The sequence below is a fragment of the Panthera tigris genome, chromosome B1 (assembly GCF_018350195.1).
Source record: "Panthera tigris isolate Pti1 chromosome B1, P.tigris_Pti1_mat1.1, whole genome shotgun sequence".
In the NCBI taxonomy this organism is placed as follows: domain Eukaryota; kingdom Metazoa; phylum Chordata; class Mammalia; order Carnivora; family Felidae; genus Panthera; species Panthera tigris.
This window is the reverse complement of record NC_056663.1, coordinates 68,843,156-68,866,956: the sequence shown is the minus strand read 5'-3', so window position 1 is coordinate 68,866,956 and position 23,801 is coordinate 68,843,156. Positions and strand designations below refer to the sequence as shown.

Genomic DNA, 23,801 nt, shown 5'->3' with positions numbered 1-23,801 from the left:
AGGGAGTAAAATGCTTTTATGAAATGGCTGAGGTTTTAATTTAACAATGCTGATGCACGTATTTAATAGATCCGACCTTGTGAACACACACCTTTGACTAATTGACAGTATTTATTGAGCGCTTACCATCTTAAATGCTTTATGGTGATTTCTTTCATTTATTTATTTATTTTTTTAACAACCCTGTGAGGTAGGTGCTATTTTAACTCCCATTTTACAGATGAGGAGACTTAAAGTCGGGAGAACTTCAGCAGCGTGTCCAGGATTCACCACAGTACAGCGGCAGAGCCTGCGTTTTGACCCAAGCAGTTTGACCCCAGAATCCACTTTTTTAAATGTCTGCGTTATTCTGCGTTCAAGAGCTAACTTTTAGAAGATGACTTAAGATGCCCGGTGTTGCCTTTCAGCACACTTATGTTGGGAAGTTTATTCATGTACCTATACCAGTTTTATCCAGCAAATTTTTAAATCGAGTATCCACTTCCAATGGTGACACGCTGCTACCGCTTTTTGGCCAGAATGTCTTGCAGAAGCAGTTTATTATTAAACAAGTTCAGAACCAGTATTAATAGACCTTTTAAGAGTTTGAAGTGAAACTTCCGAGTAAATTTTGGATTAAGTTTTGTGTTCTAGAGTTTGCTTTTCTTGAATTCCGTTCATTTAAAAACATAGCTCCTCGCTGCAGTTTTGTGAGTATTACATACCCGTATTTTGTGTTCGTGAAGTGTGTGTGGGTGTGGTGTTATTTGGAAGGTAAATCGTGAGGACTTTAAACTGCCCTAGTTAAATTCTCCTGTTTCCTTTAGGCCGACCGAATCCTTATAATTTGAGTAGGGAATCCCATTCAGTTCAGCACTTTGAGTACTACTGATGTCGTGTCCCTTCTCAGAATGGTAGAATTACTTCAGACCCAGGGTATGGAATTTCTTCTCTTCCCTGCAAGTAACCCAGACTCGACTAAGGGAACAAAGCCTGGAGAGAAAAGGGCATGTGTGTTACCAGTGTCTTTACTTTGGCAGCCCTTGTCAAGGACATTTAAAGCCATTTTAATGTTGGTGGAGATAGTGGGGTTACACTGTCACTGTTTCCTGTGCTCTCTGCCCAGTTGCCCACCGCCATTTCCTCCATCCACAAGTTTAATTGAGTGTATTTTGAACAAAAAAATTGTGGCTATATTTAGGGCCTGGCCATATTAGGGAAATTGATTCCCACTTTGTGGGAACATTTTCAGTATAGTGTTCTGATGTCCCATTGGTATATAATGAAGAACACAAAAGTATGCCAAAGACTTTTTTTTTTTTTTCTTGACCTCGTTAGGATTTTCTACAAGTTTTTGAGGTACAGTTTTGAGATAGGGAGAATTGGAGCTCTCAGCTGAACGTTTCACTTGATGAGGCCCTTTAGCAGTGTCCCTGCCAGGGGTCATCATGGAAAAAGAAGTGAACTAGCAGATGTCTGTACAGACTCAGGAAGGTGGGGACAAATCAACCAGTGCACATCAGATCAACAAAGGACACCCAAGCAAGTCTTTCCTCCTGCTCTCTCCACCTAGTGTAACTCTGAGATGCAGTATAGCCCTCCTGGGAAAAGTCTCCTAGAAAATTTCCTGTAGTATAACCCTCCTGGGAAAAGTCTCCTAGAAAATTTCCTTTTCTTGCCTTGTGCTTCATTTTATTCACATTTTACGAAATAGGAGCTGGCATGTGCTTTTTGGGGAAGTGGGTGCCTTCCTTATACAGCGGATTAGCTGCCCTTAGGAATCCACTTTATATATGAATAGATTTTGAGAAGTTAAGCTAAAACCCTCAGGTTAAAAATCTAGTATTCCTAACATGAATTTATTTTTCAGGGCATTTAAGTATGTAACTTGTAAATCTTGAGGATGAAATTCTGCTGAGGAATCCGGTAGACTTTTGGGGCAGTTTTGTAGCTTTTATTACATATTTTGGAGAAAAGCCTAAGTAAAATTAAGATCCAACTGTATTTATTAATTAATTTGTTGTTGTTTGTTTTAGAGTTTGTGGAAGCCTTTTTTTTTAATTTTAATTTTAATTTTTGAGAAAGAGAGAGAGCGTGAGCAGGGGAGGGGCAGAGAGAGAGGGAAACACAGAATCTGAAGCAGGCTCCAGGCGCTGAGCTGTCAGCACAGAGGCCGACAAGGACTCAAACTCGTGAACCGCGAGATCATGACCTGAGCTGAAATCGGAAGCTTAACCAACTGAGCCACCCAGGCGCCCCAGTGGAAGCCTTTTTATATCTTTTCTCTTTCTGTCATGGACTTTCACTAGTTATTTTAAACTTTTCTTCAATTCTCTGAAGCTCTGCCTTTTGTCAAGTTTGCCCTTCATGTTACTCTGTTTACTCTTGTGCACTTCCTAGTCACTTCCCTGGGTTTCTTACTGTTCTCTCACCCCTTGGTTTTCACTCACTATAGTTGATGAAAGAGGAAATTTTCTGTCCAATCTAAGTAGCTAATATCATAGGTCGTTTTCAGATCTTCATGTTTTCTGGCATTCCATCTAAAAAGGGAATCATCACAGTCAAGGTTCCTTCTTAAATGCATTTTATTTGGGATCTCAACAAAAGCCCTTTCATAGCTTTGAGGAAAGAGACTTCTAGGAAAACAAAAGAAATCAAAAGAGATTGAATTTCCATGTTTGGGAGAAGTAGTTAGGAACAATATATGATTATGGTATCTGTGAAGTGTAAGCTCTATTTAAAGTTATAAAGTTCCATTATGGTCTTGAAATTTGAGAGTATCCTCTATTTGCTGGTCTTCAGAAAGCTTTCACTTTGAATTAGTTGGTACATAAATATTTATTTGAACAACTCTTTGTTCTAGAAAGTTAAAGTAGAACAAAAAGAGGTGATGTGTCTAGAGGTTCAAGTCAGGAATAAAATTGGGTTCCTGGTCACCTTGGATTTGAGATCAGCATGTTCATATAGGAAATTTTAAAAGTCAAGGTATGCCTGTATGCCCATTGACTTGCATATCTGGTTCAGGTTGGAGGTTTTATTTTAAAGTTTGTGTTGTTTTTGTTTTTTTTTCAATGTCTCTGTTAAATTAGTAGACCAGTCTTCACCTAAAATATATATGCAACAGAGAGGTGAAAAGCTCATAGGTTGTCAAATATTTTATTTTGGACCCGTTAGATGAAGTGAGTAAGCTTATATATCACCTGGGACATGAGGAATGAGTGGAGGCATTTCAGCTGTTTGGTAGCTAGCTATAAAATGCTAGAAGTAGACTCCATTTTTTCTCCCCTCCAGTCCTGAATATCTAAGGCCAAATGGCCTAGTTAATACTAATCCATATTGTTCTGTTAGAACAAATTTAAGTAATCTGTTACAGGGTTAGTATAAGTATAATTTAATCCACTTATCATTATCAAATAACATCTGATGCCCATGTGCTTGTGGCTTTGGCTCCACCTGTACAAATCAAGGTAGGACACTCATGACACAGGACACAGATTATTTGCCAAGAGAAATAAACAGCAAAGTACACATTGGACACTATAACAAGAAGATCATTGAAACACTGATAAAGAGTAAATCTTTACGTTAAGTAAGGCATTAAGAACTCACTGTTCTCATGTTTCGTGTGACTGAGGGTAGGAGTATAAATTAGTCTTCTCTTGGACAGAGGGAAATTACACAGAAGGGCTTCCTCCCCGCCCACTGCCAGCTCCCAGGATATATGCATTTCTAATGAGATTTTTCTGAAGTAGGGAGAATATTCTGGAGAAAACTCAGTGTAGTTCCACTGCACTCATTTTTAATGCCTATAACCTAAGACATGTGACACACATGGGACAAATAGCACTTTTGATTTCTTTTTTTTCTACTTTCTAAAAGTCTTCCTGGAAGTTTCCTTGCCTGCTATTTTGGATTTATTGGCATACTCTTTACATCCTATCTCCTTGTCCTGAAACATGCCGTACACCGTTGGGGGCTGTTAGAGATTTTTGGCAGAGGTAAAGAAGGGACTGTTCCAGCTAATGCAGTGGGCTCTGTTAAAAGCACTTGGAAGACAAATGGAGGAGATCATTGATTTAGTCTTGCCTCAGTCACCATGTCGACATGGGCCTGAACAAGTCTCTTGATTTCTCTGGTTCTCAGTTTTATCATTTGTAAAGTCACAGCACCAGTCCTATGTCATAGGATTACATAGGTGGTACAGAGGTAATATAATGAGTTTGAAAATCTTTTCCAAAATAATCAAATGTGGTGCAAACTGATTTTAAGTATTACCAAGGAGCCTTTTAAGTCATGGAGTTGAGTATTATTCACATTCAGGCTTTTATTAAAATTAAACCATTTTTCAGAGACTTGAGATAGAACTGAAGTGATGTTTTTATTTACTTTTTTTTTTTTTTTTTTTTTTTTTTTTACCTTGACATTGTTAGTGGTGACATAGAAACCCAAGTTTCAGAGGAGTGTTAAAGACACACAGCAGGCTGTAACTCAGACCTGGATAGAGGTGACTGAGAGTTCAGGAATATTTTTAGGAGTATGGTGTATTTGTTTTTCAGAATTATATGCTATTTTTCTTATCAAGAAAAAAATCTTATTTAGCTGAAGGGGGAATATTGTTAGGCAGAATGATACCGTTGCACAATGGATGATACTCTGCAGCAGCCAAATCATTGTTTTGTGTGTGTGTGTGTGTGTGTGTGTGTGTGTGCATGCATGTGTGTGTACACATATACATGCACACGTATACGTATATGTATACACACAGAAAGGAGTTCTCAGTATAAAAAGCAAAAGCAAGATACAAACTTACAGGGATAGTTTTTAAAAATAGGAATGTGATTGATGCTGCATGTAGGGAAGAGAGCAGCCCTGCACACCAGCCGGTGGCTGCCAAAAGGGGTGGCTGAAAATTTAACTTTACTCTTCTGTGTAGGATTTTTTGTTGGATTTTGCTCTGATGAATTTGTGTGGCTTTTGTGGTTTCAATTATTTTAAATGTTGAATGCCTTTGAGTATTTTACACTGTGAGGTGGAGGTGTGTGGGGAGGGTAAGGATAATATTTGTGGAGAAGCCTGATTTGAATAAAAACTCTTTGTAGAAGTTTTCCTCTTCATTAAAATAACTGGTAGTTCCTGTTATTAAAAGTAATATGCAGTGAATTTTAATGTGCTTAAAACCTCAGTCCATTACAAGCCTCAGGAGGCCAATTTAATTGTTGGTATTGATAACTGTAGGCAGTATACATGTGCAAAATTTTTACTAGTTGGGCAGGGTCACTGCTTCCCCCACGCTTCAGAGCCCACTGTAATCTTCATCAGAACGGAGGTTAGGAGCTGCCTGCAGGTCTTCAGTTGGTGACTGAGAGAGAGCTCTAATTAAGATTTATTTGAAACGTGTTTAGAAAAAAGTGTCACAACCTTCTAGATGTGGGAGAACTTGGAGAAGTTAAGGGGCTGGGATCAGATATCTTTAAAGCTAAGATATGTATTATAATTTTAAGTTCTGAAATGTGAATTGGTCATGTTACACATTGTCATTTGGCTTAGTACATGGTATTGAAAGATGGGCCAGGCATGTGGTGTTGTAATGCAAAGAGTATAGATCTAAAGAGAGCGTTGATTTTTGTCATTGTGGCTTAAGGTTGTGTTTCTCATGGCTTACTTGTGAGGTCAGTGTAAGGAAGCCACTTTGCTGTTTTGTTTCCTTGGCAAAGGAAGTTGTAAAAGATTGTCTTTGCGCTCATGAAATGCTTTGGCTGTCTGTGTGAACTCCTGGTGGGTGAATCTGATTTGGAAACTGGCACTGTGCTGATTTCTCCAGCCACTGTTTTTCTTGGTGTGGGCGAAAAGGAACAAATGTTTTATCCTGATTGTACGAGTCCCTTGCCTAGTGTGAATTGTTAGGACTGCACTATGAGGTCATGTCCTTGGCTGTAAAAGTAGTATGTCTTTCCCTTTTGCTGAAATATTTGGTGAGTTCCTACTTACCAAGTATTCTTTATCTCAGGTTTGTGAAAAATGATTATTATGTAAAAGAGGAAAAACAGGATGGACTTTTCCAGCTAACTGGGCATGTAATAGTGATTTCCCTCAACTCCACCCCGTCTGTAAATGGAACATCCATGACTCACTTCTCAGGGCCACACAGGCACTTTTGTAACCAGTGCTTGAATGGGAGGGTGGGATGGGGATGGAAGGAGATGGGCTGGCATCCCACTTGTGTTTAGCCAGAATCTGTCCAGCTGCCTTTATAATGGACTTCTGAAAAGGACAATGTGCCTTCTCACACACCATGCTACATATTTTTTTTTCTTATTGCATTTTCTGTTTGTGCCAAAATAATGCAATACATTAAATGCAATAAATGCATTCATTAATACTGTAACGTTGTGGGTAAGTGTTGTATAGCAGAGTGTTCTTTCTGTTACCTAAGATTTTGGTATTAGCATGGATAATCTGGATCCCTGATTACCATATTGCTTTCTCCTTAACTGTATGCCTTTCATTTATATATATTTAGAATATTTTTCTAGTTATTTGTCCCCGTATTCTTGCTTGTACTCTAGAATTTGTGCCCAGCATAGTGTTGTAAAGAGATATGTATACTGCTTAATAAAGCTGACCTTATCACCACACCTGACTTTTTTAAGTCATAAATGAGGACTTTTCTGTACTTGCTAGAATACATTTTTATTTTTTTTAATTTTTTTTTTAATGTTTTACTTATTCTTGAGAGAGAGAGAGAGAGAGACAGAGCATGAGCGAGGGAGGGGCAGAGAGAGAGAGAGGGACACAGAATCCAAAGCAGACTCCAGGCTCTGAGCTGTCAACACAGAGCCCGACATGGGGCTCGAACTCACGAGCTGTGAAATTATGACCTGAGCCGAAGTCAGACACTCAACCGACTGAGCCACCCAGGCGCCCCTAGAATACATCTTTAAATAAGTGATCACTGGTGTTTGATTATTCAGTGATGTCTAATTGAAAATGACAACCAATTCATGCAAGGTCCCTAAGTGAAAGTATGCATGGGTGCAGTAGAAATTTATCTCCAGAAAGCTGAGGGGGACAGATTGAGAACCTACATATCTGGTGGGGACTTCAGTCTAGTTTCCAGCAAGGTTAGTTGCACGTTGGAAGTTAATGATTATGTAGCACATGTGAACAGCTTAAACTCTGTGTGTTTATGATGGAAATATTTTTTTCTAAGAAAATTGATAGTCCACGTATTTGAATACACCCTGGGTTACGTTGTATAATAGACATAAGTAGAAATTGAACAGGTACATGAATTTACTTGACAATTTAACATAGCAAGAAATAAACTTACAAGTGTCTGCTTTTCCTTGATTTAGGGTACTTGAGACCCTGTAATACTGAATGTAATTCTAAGTGCAGTACTGCCAAGATTTAATGGTCAGTTACCGTTGAATTTTATTTATTTGTAGCCTACTCTAACAAAAAAGTATGTGTGTGTGTGTGTATTTAATGTTTTGTCCCTGAAAATTTCCAGAGAATAGATTAACATTTAATCTAACAGTTTGACAAACAGAAAAAAAGAATTGGCTTACAAGTACACATGTATCAGTTAAGTTGCATCAAGTGGATTTTTGCATTTCATTGGATAAATTATGCTAACTAAACGTTTCATTCAGTTGTCATGGCAACCCTATTTCTTCACAAGTTGAAGACAAGTTAGATGTTAACCTGCACGTTCCTGGAGAGATGAAACAGGTGTTGATTTAAGATGTGTTAGGAAGAGGCAACAAAATCACCAGTCTAATCTGTTCTGCCTTTTAACACCTTATAAATACTTCATACTGCCAACTCTCTCTCCCTGGTGTATCCTGAAGATTGGACATTTTCTTTTTTCTTACGTTTGAAACCATTAGGGTTATAGAAAAAAAGATTGTGTGTTATCAGTTACCTCTTAATTGTCCTTATTTACCCAAGTCTTTTATAAAATATGATGGAGAAATAGTAATAAGATCCTGTAAATTTCCCACTTTATTTATTTGTGATTTTTTAAAGTTTACTTATTTTGAGAGAGAGACAGGGAGAGCAAGAGGGAGAGAATCTTCATCAGCACAGAGCCTGATGTGGGGCTCGAACTCCTGAACCATGAGATCATGGCCTGAGCCGAAACCAAGAGTCAGATGCTTAACTGACTGGGCCACTCAGGTTCCCCTAAATTTCCCACTTTAAAGCATATATTTGAAGTAATTGAATGAAACAAGGAAGTGTACATGCTATGGTTAGAGCACCGATATGGGAGTTCTTCTAAATCCTAGCCCTGTCATTGTGTCTGTAGTGCTTAATGTAGTGCGAAATGGTTGCATTTAATAAATAGCCGTTGAATGAATGAATGTATTTAAGAGTTTTGAAAACTGACAATCCTTAAAGATTCTCTGGTATTCCAGAATCGGATCTCTTGAAATAATAGTGCTTTTTTTGTAGGGAACTTCTTTCTTTATGTTTCTGGCATGCATTGTGGCATTGCTTAAAGGAATCTTATTTTATACAAGTCAATTTCTTTCTTCCCAGTAATTATATGAAAAATTTTCTGGTGTCAACATCATAGGATAAATATTCTAAAGGGAACTGTCTTCTCTTCAAAAAACAAAAAAACAGCAAACACACACACACACCCAAGTAAACTAAAAAGACACCTAAGTAATATGTCTGAGACCCAGTTATAAAATCTCGTAGCTGTTGAAAGTAAACTATTGAAAAAGTATTATGTATTATGAACCTCTCAAATTATTAGCCATGTTGATAAAATGTAAAACTCTGTTCTATACTTTTTAGATTTATTTGAATTCTTGTGTGGTTTGGTAGAACTGAAATACATTATATGATGAACTTCACTCATTGTTTTTTTCATGTTTATGATATAGCACACTTAATTATAAAAACAATATTGGTATTTTGAACCCTACAGGAACTGTGTGCATGTTCCATGAAGTAAGTACTTTAAAGAAAAGGTGGAATTATTTCTGCTTTCCATTTGAGAAGCTAACTTAAAAATGGGTTAGAAATCTGACATGTTCTTTAAGAAGCTCTTAACCCAGACTGATGTATAAAGATGACCTATTCTGTGTGAGGAAGTGAGCTATGAGTAAACACTTTTCCCAAGCATAACAGGCAATGACTATTTGCTTTAGAATGGTACACTGAATAAGTTAGTTGCTAGGGCAGAAGGAGGTCGAAGAGCAGGAACTACTGTCTCTGCCCAAAGGGTGAAGAAGGACCCCTGGTAGCCTCTTGGTTCTTTCTCAGTGTGAGGGTCTCCACAGAAACCCCGTGAATATTGCTGCCTGGCCCCTGCTGTGGGATTCGATACATTTCTTAGTGCCGTGTGTTCCTGAAAATTGTCTATAAATTATGATTTGACTTTGTTCAAGATTATGAATTTTAAATGCACCTGATGAAGAAAAATGAGACAATATAAAACGATACACATTGAAGTATAAACTTCTCACTTCACACCCCTGATCGCTCTTTCCAGAGGCTACCATTATTGTAACAGTTTCTTTTATATCCTTTCAGAAATATTCAATGCAAATATAAGAAAAAAAATACTCTCTTTTCGTTCATGCAAAATGGTAGTTGCCTGTATACTGTTCTGTGTTTTGCTGATGAGTTACCTCCTGTTCCATTGAATAAATGCATGTATCAGTACTTTAGTTAGTCCCCATGGTTCTGTTTTTTTTAAGTTTATTTATTTGTTTTGAGAGACAGAATGAGCAGGTGAGGGGCAGAAAAAGAAGCAGAGAGAGAATCCCTAGCAGGTTCTGCACTGTCAGCGCAGAGCTGTGGGGCTTGAACTCAAGAACTGTGAGATCATGACATGAGCCTGAACCAAGAGGCAGACACTCCACTGACTGAGCCATCCAGGCACCCCAATCCCTGTGGTTCTTAAATCTGGCTGGACATTAATGTCATCTAGAAAGATGTAAATGCCCAAACTGCTCTCTCAGATCCAGATTCTGAGCTGAAGTCAAACGTTTAATCAACTGAGCCACCCCGGGGCCCCGGGGGGGGGGGGCTTCCCATTTTAATTGTGGCAAGTAATAGATATTAAGTGTAAAAAGCTAAGTGATAATATGAGAAGCAGTGGACTCCTGGGCCAAATATCCAGTGTCAGATTAAGATGAAAACAAACAGTAAGGGCTCTTTAATCTGAGCTGGTTAGGGGAGGCTTTACAGAGGAGATAAAATCTGATGGGAAAACAGTTTCCAAGAGATGAAGAGGAGGAAGATGATTTATCTTAGAAGTGTTCCTGGATTAATGAATGAACTGTTTGTTTTTTTGTGTGTTTTTTTGTTTTTTTGTTTTGAAATAAGAATGCTCCAGTGAGGCAAGATCCATTGGGACCAGATTGTGCAGGGCCTTGAAAGCATTATTAATTTTCAGTGTAAATTTAAGTATCCCAAAGAGACGATGAGGGGTCTTCAATCTATACCTTGAAGGTTATAGAAAGTGTAGGGACTTTGTTATGGGTCTGCATTTCTTGTGTTCAAACCTGGCTCCCCCACTTTCAAGGTATGCCACATCATCCTCTCTTGAAATTTTTTCAACTGTAAAATGGATGTAAAATCGCTTTTCATGTAAGGTTGTTATGAGGACTAAATATATGTCAGTTGTGTTACACAGTGCTTGGTACCTATCAGGCATTCGATAAATGGCAGCTCTCGGAACTCTCAAGAGACTTAAATATAATGTCTCTCCCCCCAGTTTCTCTAGCTACTTCCCTGTATTAATCCCATCTCTTGAGCATCTCCAGACTGTAGGGAGATAGCAGGTAGCTTGTCGTCATCAAAAAGTGGAGTTCCTTCTTTGAAGGCATTCGGGGAGCCACTACAATTTTGAGTAATGGATTGGTGAAGCGTGTTGCTCAGCACCGGGACCTTAACCTAACTTTTGGTGCTGGGATCCAAGTTAGTGCAGTTTTACTGTGTATGATATCAGCAAGCAGAACTTATCTGTATTTCTTAGTCTTCCCGCTCTCCCCCAGTCCCAGACCTCTCATCTCCAAAGGGAAAAGCCTTAACACAAGCCAGTAGCATCATGCTCCCACCTTTTATGACTTTCTTCCCAGCCTGTGACAGAACCCATGCTTGGTAAACCTATCAGATATAGTTATCTGGGTTTTGCTTTTTGTTTTTTTGTTTTATTAAAACTTTAGTGGTTTAGAGCAGTTTTAGATTTAAATAAAGTTGAGGGGTAGGTACAGAGATTTCCCATGCAGCCCCTGCTCTCACGCACGCATAGCCTCCTTCATTATTGTCATCGGTGTAGTACATTTGTTGCCAAGGATGAACCTACACTGACCCATTATATTCACCCAAAGTCTGTAGTTCACTTTAGGGTTCACTGTTGGTATTTTAGCTTCTGTGAGTTTGGACAAGTGCATAATGGCATGTATCCATCCTCATAATATCACACAGAATATTTTCACTGCCCTAAAAATCCTCTGTGCTCAGCTTGTTCATCTCTCTCTCCAGCCCCAGATATCTCTTTTTGTATCTCAGGACCTCTTTTTTTCTTTTAAGTAGTTTCCTGATAGTTCTGCTTCTTGTGTTGATTAATTTTCCAGTCATTGGTGAAAAGCCAGTTTTGGCCGTGTCCTAAAATTCCAGATTTACACCCAGGAGAGGAGTGTGTGTTTGAAGACTAGCTCAGTTACTCATGATAAGTCACATTTTTTACAAATGGAAAGGGGGGTGCTGGGAATGGGAAAATGAGGAAACAAGAAAAAGGAAAAGCTTTTAATTGTCCAGTAATCTTATGAAGTGCCAAGTACTGCCCCTAATAATTTCATGCAGTACTAGTTTAGATAATGTGCCAAGAGAAGTGTGCAACCTCTGCTCGTTCCAAATAAAGCTATTAAAAAGCAGCCTAGTTCCAGTAGGCGCAAACTCAGCACTTCATAATTTGTTCGTCATTGTGTCTTCCTTCTTCCAGTCTTCCCTCCTTCAAGTCCAGGGTGTGCTGGACTTTGATCTTCCACCTGATTACCGTGCTGTACTGCTCTTTGGATTATTCCGAGTATTGAGTTTTACAGCTTGGACCGTTAAAGTCAATATTGTGTTGAACGCAACAGTAGCTATGTGAGTTCTCTTGAGCTTGCCTTGACCTACTAGCATGTGAAGTAGTTGTTTAAGAGGAAGATTCTTTTCAGAATTGTGTCATAATTGGCACTTGATTGTCAGAATTGTTTTTTTAATGTTTACTTTTGAGAGAGACAGACAGAGCATGAGTGGGGGAGGGGCAGAGAGAAGAGGGAGACAGGATCCTAAGCAGGCTCCGGGCTCCAGACTCTGAGCTGTCAGCACAGAGCCCAACACGGGGCTCGAACCCATGAACTGAGAACCTGAGCCGAAGTTGGATGCTTAACCAACTGAGCCACCCAGGCATCCTGATTGCCAGAATTGTTGTGGTCCAATCAGCAGACCATAGTAAGTAGGTAATTTACCTTGGATTAAAGTATTGCCATGATGTCAGACCTGTTCTCCTTCCTTTTATTTTAGAAACCTTTATGTGTAAGGCACTAGGTCTCTAGTACTTCAGAGATACTTTTAGTGGAGGAGGGACACAGTAATCCGCAAGGAGAAAATAACAGGGTCTCTCTTCTCCTTCATAACAAATCCTAAAGTATTATTCATCCATCAGTTATCACCTCTTTGTTTAGGAGACTCCCCTTTTCTTCCCATCCTAGAAATATTTGGGATATGGGGCCTTGCCCAACTCTGCCCTAAGAAGTGCAGCAAGGAGTTTTTATATTTCTTTTCTTTTTTTCTTTCTTTTCTTTTCCTTGCTGGCTGGAATTCCCAGTGAGGGTTTTTCTTCACCATCAGATTAGTTCCTCTGTGACCTTTTGGGGGCAGAGGAGAAGCTCATTTGACCTGCATTGGTTTAGGCTCTGGGTGGCCTAAAATCCTGATAGCTAGAATTCTCCATCTGGTCCCATCCAGTTCCAGAGTCTGGCCCAGCCCAGCTTACTAGGATTTAAGGGTGAGATTTGGCATCAAAGCTTAGCAAGTAATTAAGGGCTTATATGTCTTCCATTGCTTTCTCTGAATGTAGTTTCTTTGAGGACCTAACTGGTATGCAGGGAGGAATGTATATGAGGCATATTTTAGAGGAAAAACTGATTGGGATATGAAAGAGGGAGAGTGAATTGTAAACGAAGAGAATAAATAATTTTTAAAAAATAGTAATATTGTGGTGCCTGGCTGGCTCATTCGGAAGAGCATGAGACCCATGATCTTGGGGTTGTATATTCGAGCCCTGTGTTGGGTGTAGAGCTTACTAAAAAAAAAAAAAAAAAAAAAAAGTAGTAATATATAAAATAACTTGAAGGTTTTGAGCCTGAGTAACCTGGGTGAATGGCAATAGGACAGCTGTAAGGAGAAATTACTTCTAAAAAGAGAGTATATACGTTTGATTTGCACATGCTGAATTTGAGGTGCAGTTGGATACTCCACAAACAGTGCTGTTCTTGAGGCAGTAGTTATTAGGGCAGATACTAAGCCAGTATTTGCCAGCGGGACCAGGAAACCCATATTTTGTTCTTAAGACTTTTCTTTTTCTATTCACTTCCCCAAGATTACTTTTGTCACAATTCTATTTGCTCTTTCAAACTCCGTTCAGATGCCACCTCTGGGATTGTCTTTGTGGACTGCCTCAAACAGGTGCGCCCTCTGAACTCTTAAACTTCAAGTTTTTGTTTTTTTTGTTTTTTTTGTTTTTTTTTTTATGGCACTTACCGCATTCTACTAGCTGGTTTTTTGTTTTGTTTTGTTTTGTTTTGTTTTGTTTTTTAATTGTCCAAGCACTACCAGATTATACCTTAAGTGCAGGGAACATTATACGTATGTTCCTGCAGTGCATAGCATAGCACCGAGTCCATTAATAGGAGCTCAGTAAATATTTAAATATACTTATTTAAACCTCTTTATTTTCAGCCAGTACCTCTAGTTAGAGAAATATAAATTTATTAGTTGTTATCTAGAATTCCTTTTAAAATTTTTGTATAAATTTTTCTCTTGGAAGCTTTAAGAATATCTCTTAGTGCTTGTATTTCAGAATTAACCAGCAAGTGTGTTTATCCCATTTATTTTGTTTACCCCCTTTTTGTAATTACTTTTCAGCTGCCAGGTGATGTAATTTTTTTTAACCTGAGACTTCTCTATAGATCATTTTATTTTTTTCTATACAAGTTTCACTTTAGATTTCTGAGGTTCACTGCCAAGAAATGTATGACATATTCTAGTAAGGATATCCTTTTTTTAGAGATTTGGTCTATCATAAGAATAGCTTGAACACCACCTTTACCTAAACTGACCAGACTTTTGTCCAAATCAAAATTCATTTGGCATTTACTTACCTGTTTGTTCAAAGGACCCCGAAAGATCTTCTGTGTGTTCCCTTTAGTTGGGCATTTTCCTGGTGAAAATGTATAGTGCCATTTATAAGTATGGCCCTATCCCTGGCCACTCGGTAACTCATATCAGTTACAAAAATGTTCAGTTCAGTGTTCACACCCATCACGGAAAGACCACTCTGTTTATACTTCTCCTTCCAGAGAAATGTTTGTTTATTCCTACTGTTGTTTTCTGGTCCTAATCCAGTTCTCTGTCTAAGATAAATATCCCACTAGCTTCACACTGTTTTATCCTCATAAAAACAAGTGGCCAAATACCTGTCTACTAATGAAGTTAACATCATGAAAACGTTAATGGCAAATGAGATTCAGATGAATAAAGGAATGCTTATTTTGGTTTCTCATGGACATGGTTAAAAAAACAAACAAACCCCAAACCTAAGTTTACTAGTACATAAACCATATACTATTACAACTTCACTGGGTTATCAGAAGTTCATTTCTCCCATTTGAATTTTATGGGTATCAGTTTTGAAATAAGTGGGCCAACCAGGGCTTGAAAGTATTTATTTCACCCATAAATCACGCCTATTCTCAAATGGTAATAAGAGTTGACAGTGGTTTTTATTTTCCAAAGACTGCACTTTAGTTAGGGAAGAGGAGAGGTTCTGATAGTCGACTCTCTGCAACCTTTATTCTGTGAGATTTCTTGCTCCCTGTTTCCTAAAGATGTAGTGACAGATTAACCAGAATCAAAGGTATTGCAATCTGATCTCTGGGAGGTTCCTTCTCCGTATTATTCTTTGTGATTTCTTCTTCATTGATGCTATACCTTTAATTTGCCACTTTAATTTGCTTGGATGAGGTAATTTCTTAGTGGGATAGGGATAGAAAACACCAGGGGAAGAGATTATTTTCTGAGTATTGCTTTTTAAGGCCCCGAGTTTCCTCTTAATCCCCAGGTCTTTGATTTGAATTTTATATCTGAGACAGGAGCACCTGTGACTCCAGGTGGCTCCTGTCATCTCCCAGTAGTCTAGGAGGGGGCCATCAGGCGTTGGAGGATCTTGTACTTAGATGTTGTTGAGAAAGTTAGGAATATTCCCTGCCCCCCATGAGTAGGATAAGCTAAAGGTCCTTTTAATTGAATCATTTCTTTTCCTTGGCAAAGACAACGAAAGATCTGTTTAGGCCATGCAATGTAGTGGTGATAGTTTCAAAGCAGAAACAAGCCATGCTGTAGGATTAGGAGGCTGAAGTTAGGAATTGCATGTGATGCAAACCAATTTTTTGGGGTGCCTGGGTGGCTCAGTTGGTTAAGTATCCTACTCTTGATTTCAGCTCAGGTCATGATCTCACGGTTTGTGAGTTCAAGCCCCACATCGGGCTCTGCACTGGCAGTGTAGAGCCTGCTTGGGATTCTCTCTGTCTCCTTCTCTCTCTCTCTTTGTTCCTCCCTCCACTCAGAAACACACATGCATGTGCTCTCTCTCTCAATAAATAAACTTAAAAAAAATAAAAATAAAACATATTCCCCATGATTTTCTTTTATAAAAATTGTGGGGAGAGATGTATATCGGTTGAATGTGCTGCTGTGTATTAAAGACCAGTATTTCAGAGAAAGGGTAATTGATAAGATGGACTTAACTGTAATAGTTCACATTTCCATGGGTTTTATTTTCCAAAGCAATTGTATTGTATAGAATAGAAAACAGGCTTATTGGCCAAGGTCACAGAGATAGTTGCTGGAATGGATATGGCCAGATCTGGAACACAGACCTGAGGCATTGGGCCTCAGCCAATTTTTAGTCCTATAAGTATGGCAAGTTCCTTTGTTTTGTACTTTAATAAAAGCTGCTATGAATTTGTAACTAAAATGCATCTTTTTTTATTTTTAATGATCATAAATCTGCATTCTTTTTTTTTTTTTTGTATTCTTTTTTTCTTAATGTTTATTTTTAAAAGAGAGAGAACAAGTGAGCACAAGTAAAGGAGGAGCAGAAAGAGAGGGAGACGGAGAATCCGTAGCGGGCTCCACGCTGTCTGCACAAAGCCCAATGTGGGGCTTGAACTCGCGAACCAGGAGATCATGACCTGAGCTGAAGTTGGATGCTCAGCTGACTGAGCCACCCAGGCACCCCTTGTGTTCTTTTGTGTGCTGAACCTTTGTGTTATTTTCATTAGATTTTGGTATTGAGGTGCTCAGAGCTATAACCTTTAACTCTTAAAGATACCTTTAAGCTCCTTCACATGGCTGGCCCTGTCTCGTTTCTCTTTGCTCTTCCCGTCACACTTAACACCAGTCAAAGTGAACTTGTCTCAGTTCCTCAAAAAGCTTTGAGCTTTCCCTTTATAAAGATGGCTTTGCCTGGAACTCATTTCCTCCATTCTACCTAACCTACTGACTCCTACCTAGTGTGGTGGTTAGGAGTGGGTGTGGGCTTTGGAACCAGACTTCACGTTTCCAGTCCTGACACCATCACTTAAGAGCTGTGAGATCTTGAATCAGTTACTGAACAGCTCTGTACTGTGCTGCTCTTTGGTACATTGGGAATAGTAGTAACCACCTCATGGCATGTTTGTGAGATTTAAATGGGTTTGCTTTTGCGATGTGAGAGCAATGCCTGGCACTTAGTATGTGCTGATATCTGGAAGCCTGTGCTGATAATGCCCGGCTCTCTAGTGGCCTAGGTATATGTACCTCCTGCTCTTTCTCATATTCATCATTGCACTTTGCACCCTACCTGCTGGACTGGAGTTGCCTGTGCACACCCCTCCCTCTCTACTTTAGGGCGAGGGATGACCATGCCATCTTTGTTTTTCTTTTTTTTAAGTTTATTTATTTATTTGGAGAGAGAGAGAGAGAGAAGCAGAGCACACAAGTGAGAGAGGGGCAGAGAGAGGGAGACAGAGAATCCCAAGCAGGCTCTGAGCTGTCGGCACAGAGCCCAACATGGAGCATCAACCCACAAACGGTGAGATCATGACCTGACCCGAAGTCAAGAGCTGGATGCTTAACTGAGCCACCCAGGTGCCCCAACCATGCCATCTTTGTATTATTCACTTTGGGAAGCTCTTGGCACTTAATATAGGCACTTGGGAAATGTTTGAATACATAAATAAGCAAGGCTGTGTCACCTTATGTCGTAAGCTTAACGTCTTTGACCTCAGCTTTCCTTTCCTTTAGTGGAGACCTTTTAAGCTTTTATTTGGAACTTTTGATGTGGGTAATTTTAGGACAAGGGAGGTGATAGAAACGATCATCTTCTAGTTTAGCTTTGGCTTCATTATGGAAGCTTTTGGAGTTGTAACACATTATTGCTTTAGTGTAGTTTATTCTGTGACAGAAGAGGCTGAATATAAGGACAGGCCTCCTGAAAGGTTGCTGTGTTCGTTAAAAAACGTTAAAGTGGGTTCCACAGAGAACAGGCTAGACTCATGAGGAACACCCGATTGATGTTGACCACAATCTGGATTTAATCTAATAATTGTTACAGCCTCCCTGGAAATCACAGGATTTCCCGGCATTCAGCTTTTGTTGGCAATCAGGTGTGCCTATGGCCATAATGTAGCCACTTAACTTTTCCTCCTTACTAGCTCTGTCTTTATAGTCAAGAATAAAAACAATGTAAAAGGAAAAGCTTATGTAAGAGTAAAATAGCTTCTGGCTGAAAGTAACAGATTTTTTTTTACTCTAGGGGTGGTAGTCATCTGGCATGGTCATGGCAGATCCCCTGATGGTAGGGTGTTCCAGGTGAAAATAATGCCTTACTTAGGGGAAAAGGAAGAAGGAAGAAGGGGTTTGCTATGCTGCTGTGATTCTTTTGATTAATGCCATTAAAAATTTGGAGTACTTGGAGAATGAGACTAACAATTAACTGCTGTAAACTTTTGTATTTTCAAGGGACAGTAGTAAAAAGCAAAGGTTAACTCCAAACTGGACTTTCACAACAGTGTAATTTGAAAAACAAGTTCCATTTCTTGTTTGTTCTTGCCTTCCTATGTCTTATCTGCCATGACAGAATAAGGATAATAATACAATTTAGTGAGCACAGACTATGTACAGGCACTGTTCTAATCACTTTCTATATGCAGCCAATGTATATATATGTGTGTAGTATTTACAGTTTATTATATAGCCTTTTATTCTTTCCAAAGAAAGCAAAGAAGGATGCATGGTAGTATATATATGTGTCAGGTTTGAACTCCACCTCTTCTGCTTACTAGCTGTGCAATTTTGGACAAATTACTTTCTATCTCACTTTTTCCATCTAAAAACAGAAATAGAGTCTCAATTAGATGAAGTAGTGAGAGCAAAGTACTGTGCTAGGCTCATAGAGTGGCTCAGTTGTGTTAGCTAAGTAAGTAAAGAACCACTTGTTATACTGTCTTCTACTGAGTGTGACCTTTGACTTGATTGCTATCCAGGGAAATTTGTGAAAAATTGCAGAGCATTTCTACTATGGCTCCAACCGGGAAGTTAATTAGGTATATTTATCTGTGCTTCTGCTGGTGTTACCATTGTCTACCAATAAGAGATGAGAGCACTGTAACCTCTGCCCAGGCTTACTAGACCTTTCCCCATCTCCAGTCACCCCTTGTCATTGGTTCGTTCGTTCTTTCTTTCTTTCTTTCTTTTTTTCTTAATGTTTATTTATTTATTTTGAGAGAGAGAGCGAGCACAAGCGAGCACAGGGGAGGGAGGGAGGGAGGGAGAGAGAGAGAGAGAGAGAGAGAGAGAGAGAGAGAGAGAGAGAGAGAATCCCAAGCAGGTTCCATGTGCTTTCAGCGTGAAACCTGATTTGGGGCTCAAACTCACGAACTGCAGGATCATGACCTGAGTCAAAATCAAGACTTGAAAGCTTAACCGACTGAGCCACCCAGGCACCCGGTTCCTTATTTCTGTGCAAAGTCAGAAAACATTAGAGCAGTGTTTCTCCACATGAGGAAGTGATGCTTCCTCATTGAACTAGTCTGTTTCTCAGACCAAGAGGGGACTGTGATGCATTCATGGTGTCTACACCACTTCATATTATTCTTCTTAAAGCTATACTTTCCTGCAACAACAACTACTCCTTATCCTCTTGGTTTTTGAGCACTCTCCTGCCATCCTTCCTTCCCCGCATAGCCCCTAAGAGCAGGATTGGGGTGTGTGTGTGTGTGTTGTGTGTGTATGTGTGTGTGTGTGTGTGTGTGTGTATGTATCTAGGTGTGTCTGTGTAAAATAGCAGCCTCTTACCACTTGGAAGGCATTTTCCCTTGGTTAAGATGTTAAAGATATTGTTATGAAGAACAGTTCACTTATTTATTAGAATAATGGCTGTATTATAGGTTAACTTGATTTTTGTAGGAAAGCCATGTATTCTGACCACACTTTATAATGTTTCTGATTTGCACTCTGAACTCTAAAGTTATTGAATGGATTTGTAGACCCTATACAATAAATCTTCAAAAACTTCTATTGAACATCTTTGATATTTCAGATATAATGAATTGGTAGAATACAGAAATGAGTAAGACACATCCCTGCCCTGAGCAGTTCAGTTCCTGAGAGTTTATTTCATCCTGTTCCATTGTAACGTGTAATAGGACCTAACAGGGTACCAAGGTAGAGGCAAGGAGGCCTTACAAAAGTGCTTAATGCTTGTTAAGTGACTAAAGTCTCTAAGCTTGGTAGATGCCTTGATTTTTCAGTTTCCCCCCCCAGTTAGCACTTTCTTAGGTTTTTATCTTCCCATATAGTTAAATGCTAAATATATATGTTGTTCTCATATTTGAGCTCATAATTTTTTTATTCTTGTTGTCTTTCCAGTATTGTTTCTACATGGCTCTGTAACTTCATTCTTTCTTTTTGTGTTCACAAATACTCCAGGCTTTAGATATTTTTTGTTTCATTTTTGTTTTTGTTTCTGCATTGAGAACCTTTAAGAAGTTTTCATGTTGGTATGTTTGTGATAGTAGGAATGTTACTAGTCACAGCTGGCCAGTGTCTAAATGCAGGAAATTCTCTTTTGGAATGTCATTGCTTTCCACAGGCTTAGAGGGTAATGCCTGCCCAACTGTCAATGTATGCCGTCAGTAATGACCATGTGTGTTTCATTTCCCACACCTTCTCTGCCTTGTATAGAATAAAGGGTGAAGGTTATATAAATTGATAATTTTGAGTGCATTATTAAGGGCTGGGATAGGTAAGAGGTGGTGGAGGCAGTGTCCCTGAGCAGGTGAGAGACAGTGAGACTCAGAGACCAGGGTCTATCTAGTCTTTCCCCTAGACTAGAAAAAGCAAAGCTTTTTCTCATAGGAGGCAAAGGTGCATGTGGTTAAGTGGCTTCTGTATGCCAAGCACTGTGCTAATTGCTGGGAACAAATGGAAGATTGAGACATGATCTGCTCTCAGGGAGGTTTCAGTGTAGCAGAGGAAATCACCACAAAAACCCTATCAGGTACTAACTACAGTCCATCTTCATTATTCATGGATTCTAGCTTTGTAAGTTTGCCTATTCATTAAAATTTGTTTATAACCCCAAAGTCAATATTTGTGATGTTTTTATGGTCATTCAGGGACATCCACAGAGTAGCAAATATTGGAGTCACCTGATGTGCATATTCTGAGCCCAGGTCTGGCAGGACAGCCTTTTTTTTTTTTTTTTTTTTAATGTTTATTTATTATTGAGAGACCGAGACTGAGCATGAGTGGGGGAGGAACAGAGAAAGAGGGAGACACAGAATCCGAAGCAGGCTCCAGGGTCTGAGCTGTTAGCACAGAGCCTGATGCGGGGTTCGAACTCAAAAACCGCGAGATCGTGACCTGAGCCAAAGTCGGACGCTTAACTGACTGAGCCACCCAGGCGCCCCAGGACAACCTTCTTATATCAGCTCTCATACTGTAAACCAATTTTTTGTTTTTGTTTTTGTTTTCTTTTTTCAGTCTATTTAGTGTTGAGGTTGGGTTTTTTGTTTGGTTGGATTTTGTTTTTGTTTTGTATCTTTGTGCTTTTTGTTGGTGATTTTGCCATTTAAAATGACCCCAAAGTATTGGGCTGAAGTGCTGTCTAGTGTTCCTAAGGCAGGAAGGCAGTGATGTATTGTGCATATAGAGACCATATATATGTTAGGTAAGCTTCATTCAGGCATGAGTTGTAGTGCTGTTGGCTGTGATTTCAATGTTAATGAAGCAATAATACATGTATATTATATACATATATGTATATATATTTACATAAGTATCTTTTTAAAATTATTTTAGAGAGTGAGTGTGTGTGCCTGAGTGGGCAGAGGGGCAGAGAGAGAGAGAGAGAGAGAGAGAGAGAGAGAATCTTAAGCAGGCTCCACACTAAGTACACAGCCCGACGGTGGGCTCGATCCCATGACCCTGGGATCATGCCCTGAGCCAAAATCAAGAGTCACATGCTCAACTGACTGAGCCACCCAGACACCCCAAGATTAAATATTAATCAATTGATGAAAACACTGTGGCCACAGACCTCCAGGAACTTAACCCTGTATTTCCCCTGAAAGCAATGGTTTATTACTCTCCAATTCAGTTGTTGCAGAGACTTTATAGAACATAAGTAGTGCAAATGATGAGAATTGATTGTACAATGGAAGTTGTGCAACGTTAGAGTGGAAAAGGTAAATGGGCAATTTATTCTGAGTTTTGGGGGCTGTTCCACCTTGAGGGAATGATGAGGTGGGGAATCAAATCAAAGCTGAATTGTAGGGCTTGAAAAATAAGTAAGTAAAGCCAAAATGGGTGTGATGCAGGAAGAAGAAACAGGATGATTATGTAGTCAGAGGTCAGGCTTGGAGGGAATAAGATAGCTAGAAGACTAGGAGGTTGTAGTCACAGTCATATTGGAAAATGGTTGGGGGTAGAAATCAAGGGTATTTTTAAAGCCAGAGAACAGCAAGCACATTTGTTGTTGGATTGACCCTTGATGGGAACAATGTTGAGTTCCCAAGGGATGATGTTGTGATCAGAGGGCCCAGAGAGTTAACAGACAATTTCAGTGCCCATGGGGTGTAACTGTGTGCATGTTTTCAGAGATTCCAAGAACCCTGAGACACGTTCCAGGAATCTTAAAAGTCCTGGTGTAAAAGCAGATATAAAGAGGCCTGTGCAGAGTATTAAATGAGTGGCAGGGTTCTTTACTGCACAGAGTACAATACACCTTTTTGGTTTACACCCCCTTTGTACCATGGGAAGGACATGAGGAAGGATCAACAAGATTTGTTTGTTGATTAGATTTAGGGAGAAGAGGGGAGAAATGAGGTGAATAGTGAAGGGTTGGTCCAAAGTGTTGACTAATTGTCATGAGATCCTTTTTATTCTATAGAGGAGCTAGGTTGATGTTATACTTCCTCAGTTTTCTCTGTTATCTCTTGGTGTCCCAAGTTCTTCAATTTTCATTTCCCTTGTCATGTGATTTTCATTATTATAGCATTTGAGATCGGCAAACGTGCATACTTACGGTTTGGTAAATAGAGGTAATGATTCCTCTCAGTTCTGTTTGCGTGGGGGTCTGGAATGAGCCAGCTTCCTCTTGACTGTCTGTAACGTTTCACTGACAACCATGGACACTCTGACTTGGACACTTGCTTTCCAAATTTTCCCACCAGCCACCAGGTTAGGTTTTGTATTTTTTCTCATGGGTCATCGTGATGGGGTTTGGAAACAAAGGAGAGGCAAATCATATGCATACACCACCACTGTAATTCTTCTCCAGAGTTTTCTAGAGCTGTGCTGCTCATCTGGGTAGCCACATGTGGCTGGTGGACACTTGAAATGTGGCTAGTCTGAATTGAGATGTTCTTGAAGTAGAAAATTTACACTGGATTTTAAGGACTTAGTGTGAAGAGATTAATGGAAAACCATTCATTAATTTTTATATTGATTACATGTTGAAATAAGATTTTGTATATGTTGGCTAAATAAAATAAATTGTTAAAACTCACTTCACCTGTTTCCTTTTGCTGTTTTAAAATGTGAGTACTAGAGGGGTGCCTGGCTGGCCCAGTCAGTAGAGCATGGAACTCTTGATCTCTGGGTTGTGAGTTTGAGCCTCACACTGGTATAGAGATTACTTACAAATAAAATCTTTAAAAAATATGGGTACTAGAAAATTTTAAATTATATAGGGGACTTGCAATATATTTCTGGTGGACAGTGTTTTAGTGCTCCCTTTGAATTTCCAGGGAATAATTTGAAAATGACTATTGAGTGGCACTACTTTTTTTTTTTTTTTTAAGTTTTTAATTTTATTCATTTTGAGAGAGAAAACACAAATTTGGGAGGGTCAGAGAGAGAGGTAGAGAGAGAATCCCAGGCAGGCTCCTCACTGTCAGCACAGGGCCCGATGTTGGGCTCAGACTCACGAACTGAGAGATCATGACCTGAGCTGAAGTCGGACGCTTCACCGACTGAGTCACCCA

The 23,801-nt window shown here is 39.3% G+C and overlaps 1 protein-coding gene across 4 annotated transcripts in view; it reads left to right on the top strand.

Annotated features, from left to right (window-relative positions):
- The window catches only part of FNIP2 (folliculin interacting protein 2), a 131,235-nt gene that overhangs the window by 783 nt on the left and 106,651 nt on the right, over positions 1 to 23,801 (top strand). Inside the window, exon 1 of one of the 4 annotated variants that reach the window (XM_007084218.2) lies at positions 12,348 to 12,441. The exons of 2 other annotated variants lie outside the window; for them this stretch is intronic. The gene's annotated coding sequence lies outside the window, so the exon portion shown is untranslated. Of the gene's footprint in view, positions 1 to 12,347; positions 12,442 to 23,801 lie in introns of those variants that run through there. One more of the 4 variants, XM_042983683.1, reaches the window with a different exon arrangement.